This window comes from Euprymna scolopes, chromosome 13 (assembly GCF_053919585.1).
Source record: "Euprymna scolopes isolate OS-2025 chromosome 13, ASM5391958v1, whole genome shotgun sequence".
Classification (NCBI taxonomy): Eukaryota; Metazoa; Mollusca; class Cephalopoda; order Sepiida; family Sepiolidae; genus Euprymna; species Euprymna scolopes.
The window spans coordinates 61,607,386-61,616,738 of record NC_136494.1 but is presented as its reverse complement, the minus strand read 5'-3'; positions in this window follow the sequence as shown (position 1 = coordinate 61,616,738).

The following is a 9,353-nucleotide window of genomic DNA, read 5'->3' as shown; positions in this document are numbered from 1 at the left end:
CACGTAGTAGATGTTAGTGTATCTAATGATGGTGGGTCAAACAGAGTTGAGAAGGAAAAGGTAACGAAATACCAGTGTTTTCTGTGCAACGTAAAACACCCGGATTCTTAAAAAAATTTCAATAATTACATTAATTATAGAAACACCAAACTCATGAAAAGATCTTTAATTCAAAAAAGCTACAAACAATTACACTTAAATAAAAATTTAAAATGAAATCTCGCGTTTTAAACATCTGACATTGAGAGTTAATGTATTTTTGCAAAGCGCGTTTTGCGGCTATATGCAAGTACCGAGCGGTGTAAGGAGAAAAACAAAGACTATACAATGCAGATGCAGCACGTTGGAGAAGGCTACCCTGTAAGAGACGTTGGTTACTTTACAACTGTAACAAAGAGTCACGCGCTGCGGATAAATGAGTTAATAAATATCGTTGTTACAATAAAAAGGTAGCCAGTTATTAATTGTCTTATGTTTCTTGCGACGTGCTCCGCTTTAACGTGTTGACTCTACGAGTATAAACGTATGTAACGCTATAATATGGCACCCCCCTCTAAAACAAAATATTACAAAAGGATTGATTTTTTTTTTATATAATGGATTCTCATCACAAACTTCTAATCGCTTACCGAATGAGTTACGGCGACGACGATATTGTTTGTCAAACATTTTCTGGTACGAATTGTGATTTTACTCTGACCTTGTCATATTTATCAATAGTTTAATAATTGAAATTTAATGCAATTATTCTTATGATTGCAATAATTTTAAATAGTACCATTTAATCAATAATGAATATGTGTCCTTTATATTGTCTTCTAAACAAATATTGTAATAGCTCGATTGTTTTTCTGCGGAGTTGTAAGGAGTATTATTAAATGCTATCGACGCTTTCGGTAAATTTAATATCAAATAAAATAACATCAAACAAATTAAGAAGTAAAACACTACGAAAATAGGCTTATTTTTACAAATATCTTTAAACGTTTACAGTTATTGTTTACTATTACACCAAACATGGATCTAATGTAGGCATATGGTTGTTATTAAACGCAATCAAGATAAACAAGAAAAATCATTAAATTCCAAAATTATAGTTTAATGTTTCTGATTTTTGTTTGGAAGATCTTGGATAATTTGCCCTACTTTGATTATTCGACATACTTTTCTCATCTTCAATTTTATTTCCGGAAAACTCAGTCGCAGTAGATACCGATCTTTTCCAGCTGTATCTGGATGAAATCGAGAAGGTTTCTCTCAACCTCGGGAATCTGCACAAAATTAATACACGAGATGAGTAGGTGTTCGTTGCAAAATGACCAGTAAGGTAGTGGATTATATGCCTGGTAAAATTCAGATGAAAGTCGCACTTTTCTATAGGTTGAAGGTTCAATACCCAGTGCGGGGAACAATAACATAGGTCTTCTACTCAATCATAGCTGTGAAACGAGCTACCCGCGTGAATTTAATGAATGCTATGTGTTGTTTTTTTATGTTGGGCTTATTGTAGTCGGCATGATCACGTTGATACAATGGTCCTCGCTTGATCATCGGAGCTAAACAACGTTGAACCTGCTCAGTACTAAATGAGCGACCATTTGGCACTTCCTGGTGCTATATGTTCTCTCCGCTTATCTCGGCATAGTTTCAACTCGTCCTGGACTTCTCCTTGCCACTAGACTAAAGCAGATCTGATTCAGGAGAGGTGTAGTTGGAGATTGCGCAACCCTTGCCACACAATTACACGCGCAGCTTCCCTACAGGGCGTATCCTTTGTCTTTATGCACTAAACGGAGACATCGATTGTAGTCGGACAAATATATGTATTAATATATGGATATATCAACGCTAGTTGCAAAATTGAATATTGAAATTCTCATATCTTTGGTTTTATGAGAAGAAATGACATGAAAATATGCAGGTTTTTTTAAAGAGTATAATACTACGCTACGGTTAAAATTGTATTACAATTGGTAAAAACATAACTATATTTTCACACCAATAAAACATGCCTTAATTTGCCAACATGTGTATATATAGTGTCCTCACAGGCAAGCTTTCGTTTTGCCGCTTTGCGATGACATTTGCTTAGTTTTTATTGCTGTTTTGTCTCCCATGTTGTCTTGACAGACCACTAATAATACACAGCTTAATCAGAAGCAGAAACGCATTTCATGCTTTCTCTCAAAAAGGAATTTCCGTTTTATTTATACGTTCAATAGTTTTTGCTATATATTTAGTTTTTGATATATATATATATATATGTATGTATGTATATATATATATATATATATATATATATATATATATATATATATATATATATCTGAATTGTTTTTATACCAGTAGAGAGAAGTTTTAGCGAAAAAGCAAGCATTAAACAGAAAAACACTAAGTCACATTATCTATTTATATTTCAAGGACAGTTCTATACATTCACAATTTTCAAAGCTTTTTTATCATCTCGTATACCGCGCTGAATACATAATCTACCATTATGCAGGATCTCTGCCGTAAATAATTTATAATCTTCACATTAATACAAATTAAAGAAATGATTTCCACATTGATGCCCAGATTTTACTTGTTATTTACAAATGTAGGTGTGTAACATTAATTGTTGAAGTCACAGTATTTGTAGATCTTGTTATGCATCGTATGACATTCTTGTGTCATTAATATATCTAATTGAATAAAAAAGCAACAATATTATTTCAATGGTATTATGTATATATACATATGTACTAGAGGATGTACCCGGCGTTGTCCGGTATAAAACGTAACGTTAAATTCCATTTAAAAAACGAAGTAAAACTGAAAGAAACTGGGACATGTGACTGCGAGTATTATGTTTTTTCTAAACAGTTCACTTTTTGTTAGCAAAAAAAAAAAAGAGAGAGATATTAGTTTGCTGAGATCGACACATAAACCTAAATATAGTAAATCAAGTAAGATAACCACGAGGACAGCTTGACACGTCCTTTAATAAGCGTTTTCCAACCTACTTATTTTAAACACAATGTGAACGATTCGTTCATGGGCAGGCACAAATCTAATTATTTGAGTGCCAATTATAATTCGATCATGATAATTATACCATTTTTTTTCTTTAATATTACTTCCTGTTATGATTACGAGACGTGAAGTATGTTTTGATGTCTAAATTAGTGGAGGTATTACCTCAAACTTTTTAAGCCATTTACAGCAGAAACAGTCCCAAGCTTTATAATAATAATATTTCCATGCGGCATCTAATGCTGTCGCAGAAAAAAAGGACACATAGCTAAGCAAGTAACAAGACTGAAATCAATGCAGATTTTGGCGTTCATATATTAGTTGTAGTAGAAATGGAACAGGCCAATTCTCGTTTGAGACCATATAGATTATCGTTCAAATCACGAAATTGACGTGACTATAAGAGTCGACTAAATATCGAGTTGGTGAATCGAATTCATTTGAGAAAAAGTATAAACAATTCAAATAAACAACACAATCTTCTGAAAGTCATCCGAACGAGGGTAGAGAGATTGAAGTTCATAGGAGAAACCTGTCAAGTAGAGTTTATGTTTGCAATAATTTATGTGACAATAAAAACCCTAACCGTGAGAAAGACTGATAATCATATACACAAGCCTAGACTGTGCCGTGATATATGAAAGGATAAAACAAGGCTGCGCCTGCGCGTATGCAATCAATAAGTTACTATATTAGAAGTTGGTCAGTTTTTGGTTTGAGATTTTATTTTTTTACTATTTTTTCTCATAAGTATTTTGTTTCAATAAAGAGACTGATTTCTTTGTTGTTTTTTTGTCTATTTTAGAATTCTAACAAGTTATTATCATCAACGCCGAAAAGATAGGTTTCACAACGTTATTGCACCCCTTACAACAAGAACAATCCAACATTTGTGCATATCGTTTTAGAAAATATTGAGATAATTTTAATTAAATTCGAACACATTCTACCGAGCTCACACCTTTAACGGTTTATATATATATATATATATATATATATATATATATATATATATATATTTGCTTAATTTACATATGCATAGCAAATATTTTGTTGCTAATTGAACGAACATTTTCAGAACAAGAAATATATTTTCCGTTTTGTTTATGTTTGTTACGAAAAACATTTGCGTACCACCATTTTTGTGCGTATGAATTGTAATTGTTCATACTGTATGGTTGTTGCATTACTTTTAAAATTTAATTCCGTTTCTGTATAAATTCCAGATACACATTCAAAAGCAGTTGGTCAAATATTTAAAATCCTTGAGAATGGATAACAAAACATTAAATGAGTAAAATTTATTTTTCTTCGCTAATTGCTGGTTTCTAGTTCTTCAGATTTTCTAAATTTACTAAATTTTCTATTACATTTTTATATAATATTTAATGGAATTTATTCGACTCTTGTTTTACGATACTAATTTTGTCCATAAAGTTAAGATTGTGTAGGGTTCCTTTATGAATTCAAAGAAATTACACAGCAGTCGGTTTTTTTCAATTCTCTATGATTAGGGATATCTGATCCAATGGCTTTAGGACATCCTGAAGATCTGATGGATTCCGCTATATTATGCGCAATATGGTTATTTCCTTGTTTTCCACTACAGCATAAGGTATAAAAATTCAGAAGTTAGAGAAAGTCCATTCTTCCGCAGGCGAATTGTGACTAGTAAAAGAATTACCCATTACAATAGACGTCTAAAATCCTCGACAGACACGCTATGGTATCAACAATAATATTTTTTTTTCTAAAAAGGATTATGATTATTAGGAATTTACACATCCTGTGATTGAGAAATACATTTCCTCATTTTCAAAAAAATTCTGGTATTTTCATAAACGTCTCTACGATTACTGGTTGGTTGCCCTGGAGAGCTCATTGGAGTAGCACGGAATACAAACACAGGGCCGAATATAATAAGTTTATTCGACTTATTGATAAATTGATAATTATAACTGTAGCATAGAAAAAGTAGTTTTTTTTTAATTAAATTCGCGACCAAATGGGTAATAAAATTAGTTAGTACAACGAGTATAACGTGATAAAAAATTGTTTTGCAATGTGTTAACATTATGCTGCATCAGCAAAATCATACCGTATGAAATCGAATTCGATGACCACCTGGTTTTCTTGTTTTATTCCCCATAATGTTGACCTATATCGATCTTGTTTTGCCATTTATACATGACGAGTGCTGGATATGGTTAAAAAGGTAAAAAGAAAAGGCTCCTTTAGTCTTGGCAGACGATGGATACTCACCGTAAGAGTGCCTATTCATGAAATGTTTTTGCGGCAAGAGGTGCGCAATCTCTAACCACACCTATCCTGAGTCGATATTGTTAAATTCCACTTGCCAGTTGAGAGTATATGAAAAATAATTAAAAACATATTTAATTTGAAAAGGAAACACTAAATGAGTGGATAGTCCGTAATCTGCGGATCGGATATTGCTCGCAAAAATATTTGATGAAACTACAGGTAAGTCATAGATTTTACTTGGTAACAAAAAGTGAACCATAGGGAATAGAGTGAAGAAAAAAGCGATTTCCCGTGAATAAATAGTCTGGTGAAGGGTAAAGTATCCAATGACGGCAAAATCCAAAAATGCAGAATCCAAGAAAGTTGGTTACATTTCCATTCGCATGAGTAAAATCCAAGGGAATCGCGTAATTCGAAGATGGTCCAAAATAATTCAAAAGGCATACACACACACACACACACACACACACACACACACACACACATATATATATATATATATATATATATATATATATATATATATATATATATATAAAGAAATTGCCCGGTTGTAAAATACGCTGAACTTTCATATTTTAATTAATGCAGATTCGGTATTTATTATTACTTTATATTGAACTCAATATAGTAATGAATAAAAAAAGTTTGTAAAAAAATGACTCTTGCACCAACACTGACAATCGACACCAAAACGTTTAGCTTATGCGTTACTTTTTCCTTTGAGGGCAATGCATAACCTATGAAGACAATTTTGCTGCAAGGCTAAATCTTACAGCATAAACCAATAGCTATTACATTACGCATGCGTATTCGTAATGCCGTCGTCCGACCTTCACCTGGCATATTCATTTTTCTCCACTTTTGCACAGATTTTCTCTGGCGAAAACACAAATATAATGTTTCGCATTGCTTCAAATACCCTATGTATTAAGTCTAATTCTGTAGACCAAAACCTAACAGAGGAGATTAGAAGGTTTGTACATGTAGGAAGATGGTGCTCTGCCAACAGAGCTATGTATCATTTTGCCACAAATCTCCTGTTATTCAAATGTATAATTTAATTTGCCACCAGTCCATGATACTTTTAAGAAACAAGAATATTATAAAAGAATAGATATTTTTTAATCGTCTTTTTAAGTATTGCGTACTTGGCAATCGCAGATATGATCACCCAATTAATGTTTATATTTGGCATGCTTTTTATTATATATATTCCCCTTGTCTAAACACATGTTCAAATAACCAAATTTATTTCAATTTTTATAAAAGTATCCTCACGTCCAGTTTCCTTCTTACATAATTACTATATAATCAATTATTACTCGAAGTCTTTTAGTTTTTATTAACTATGTTCCACCCACCGCCTTTTTTTAAAAAATAGTTTTACTAATTTCGGAATCTAGTGTTTAAGGATTGGTAAGGTATTAGTATAATACCTTATATTTATATATATATATATATATATATATATATATCGAGTTGAAATTTTGTAGGCAGAGTTTCAATCCGACTATTACGTATATAACTAAAAACTTTTTCTCTTTTTTAGAAAACACTAAAGATAATAACCATTCAACCATTTCAGAACCAGTAAGAATTATGATGATAGTCACAATACTAATTACAAATAGGATAACAATTTTGTCATTCTAACTATGTGAGAATAAATGTATTTTTAAATATTAGCGGAAAGAAATAGTCTTTGTTATTTTAAACCAACGTGTACCATGTATGTCTGCTAATCTCATAATATCGTATAAGATTTGCACTTTATATTCAATTTGATATGAAAAACAGCAATTTATTTCCATTTACTAAAATCTGACATCTATCGTCTGTGTTACTTGTCACGCATAAATATAACTTGAATTTAGTTGTCAAAAACATCCATTAAACTGTTATTATTCTAGACTGTCGACCATTATGCTTTTGTGTTATTCTAAAATGGTGTGTGGGTTATCGTGCTAATGTCAACCTGGTCATATGTCTATTAAAGGTCTCATTTGCTGGGAGAATATATGAAAGAAAGAAATATTTGAAGAAATGTATAATTCTAGTGAAAACCAATGTTAAGGTGAATGATTTTACAAAATATTGGACCGAATCTCGTATATTCCCTAGTCTGGAAGGAACTGCGCTCATTTGAAAGTATATGAGACGGAATAGAATTAAAATGCGTTATATATATATATATATATATTTATATATATATATATTTATATATATATATATATGTGTGCGTGTGTGTGTGTGTGTGTGTGTGTCTGTGTGTGTGAGAGGGAATTAGAGCTGGAGTCTAAAGAGCAGAGTTTATTTTAATGTATTAGTAAATGTATTAATACTTTTAAAAGACAACAGTGCCCATTGTACTTTAGATATACAATCAGCTCAATAGGTATAGGTATCCTAGAGCTATATTAATATTGATTAAAACAATTCATAATCGTGAATTGAAAATCAATTTCGAAAGGAAAAACAAACAAAATAAACTAGATCGTACGATCATTTCTGAAAACGATGCTCATTTGATTTGTGGATACAAAATATAACAGCATGTCAAAAGATTGACTGACTGAACTTCAAAAAAATTTAATAATGCAAATAAATGAGGAACATCTACCTCACTAACGAATAAAAATTCAAGTTTTATTTTGGTGTCTTAAAATTCTTTCCCTCGCCATTTGTTGCTGATGAGGAAGCTATCTTTTAAAGGTGAAAACTTCTGTTAAATTATTGTCAATACTTATTGCCAATTTCAATGAAATAAACACCATTTCCGAAACGATCGTACAATGAGTTGATTTTGTTTGTTTCTCTTGTTAAAACTGATTTTTAATTAATAATTATGAATCGGTTTACTCAATATATATATATATATATATATTACCTCTTGTATTTGTTGACTATATAATGTTAGTGCTATTAGAGAGCGAGCGTGACTAATAATTAAAATCCGTGTTATTCGATATTTAACGAGAAGTTGCCGGGCGAGTAAGATAAGTTTTTATTTATATTTAAAGTTACTATCCATGTCCATTTTCCAAACCGTCGGTATAAAAAACATAATATGTGCTCTTATTTACTGCTTTTAACATTCGCAAAATTATTTGTTCATATTTCATGAATATATAATACAATAAAATAATATATACATATATATATATATAATTATATATATATATATATATATATATATATATATATATATATACGTAAGTTTGGTTACACTTAGAAATATGTAAGTATGCAGCTATATATGTATGTGTGTGAGTGTCTGTGTGCGAATATGTATTAGCGTTCCGAAAAGAACTAAGGGGTTTAAAATACAGATTTCCGAAATTCTTAACAAGCCTTATAAACCGTTTACTTAAATAACAGTTGTAAACTCAGCATGTGTTTCACAAGGTTTTACTATTGCAGATGATATTTATTCGAATTTGTTCACTTTCATGTTTCCCTTATTATGAGAAAATGCATTGAAAAATATTTCATGTTTTAGAGAAACTGCTGGTAAAACTTTAAAAAGGGTTGTGAAGTATATGTTGACAATTCTATAGAAGAAGCGATTGTTTGAAAATGGTTTGCAAAGTTTAGAGCAGGCAAGTCTTGCATATTACACTCCAAGTGGTAAACCCGCAAAATTTGAAACTGCAATTTTAAAGAGTAAAATTAGAGATAACCAAAAATAACCAAGTAGAGCACTTGCGCAATAGTTAAAAGTTAATGATATTTGATAAGAGTTTAGAAAAAATGCCTATGGTAGTCGCCCGTTATATTCATATTGTTAACAGACTTTCTTATCTGCAGAACGAATCAATTGTATATAAACACTTTAGATTGCACTACACATATCTATGGTGCATATTAATTAAGCGATCTTAAAATTATATTAGTTTAAGTATTTTGAAAAACTACCTCACCATAAAATAAAATTTGATTTGTCACCTGTAAACTTATTTGTTATACGAAGTGGGTGGGCGTAAGTAGATACATATTTATTAAATAATTTCGGTCTATTTCTCGTCTCTAATTTCCTAAGTAGCCATTCGGCTTTTCTTACGATCCGTAGACGG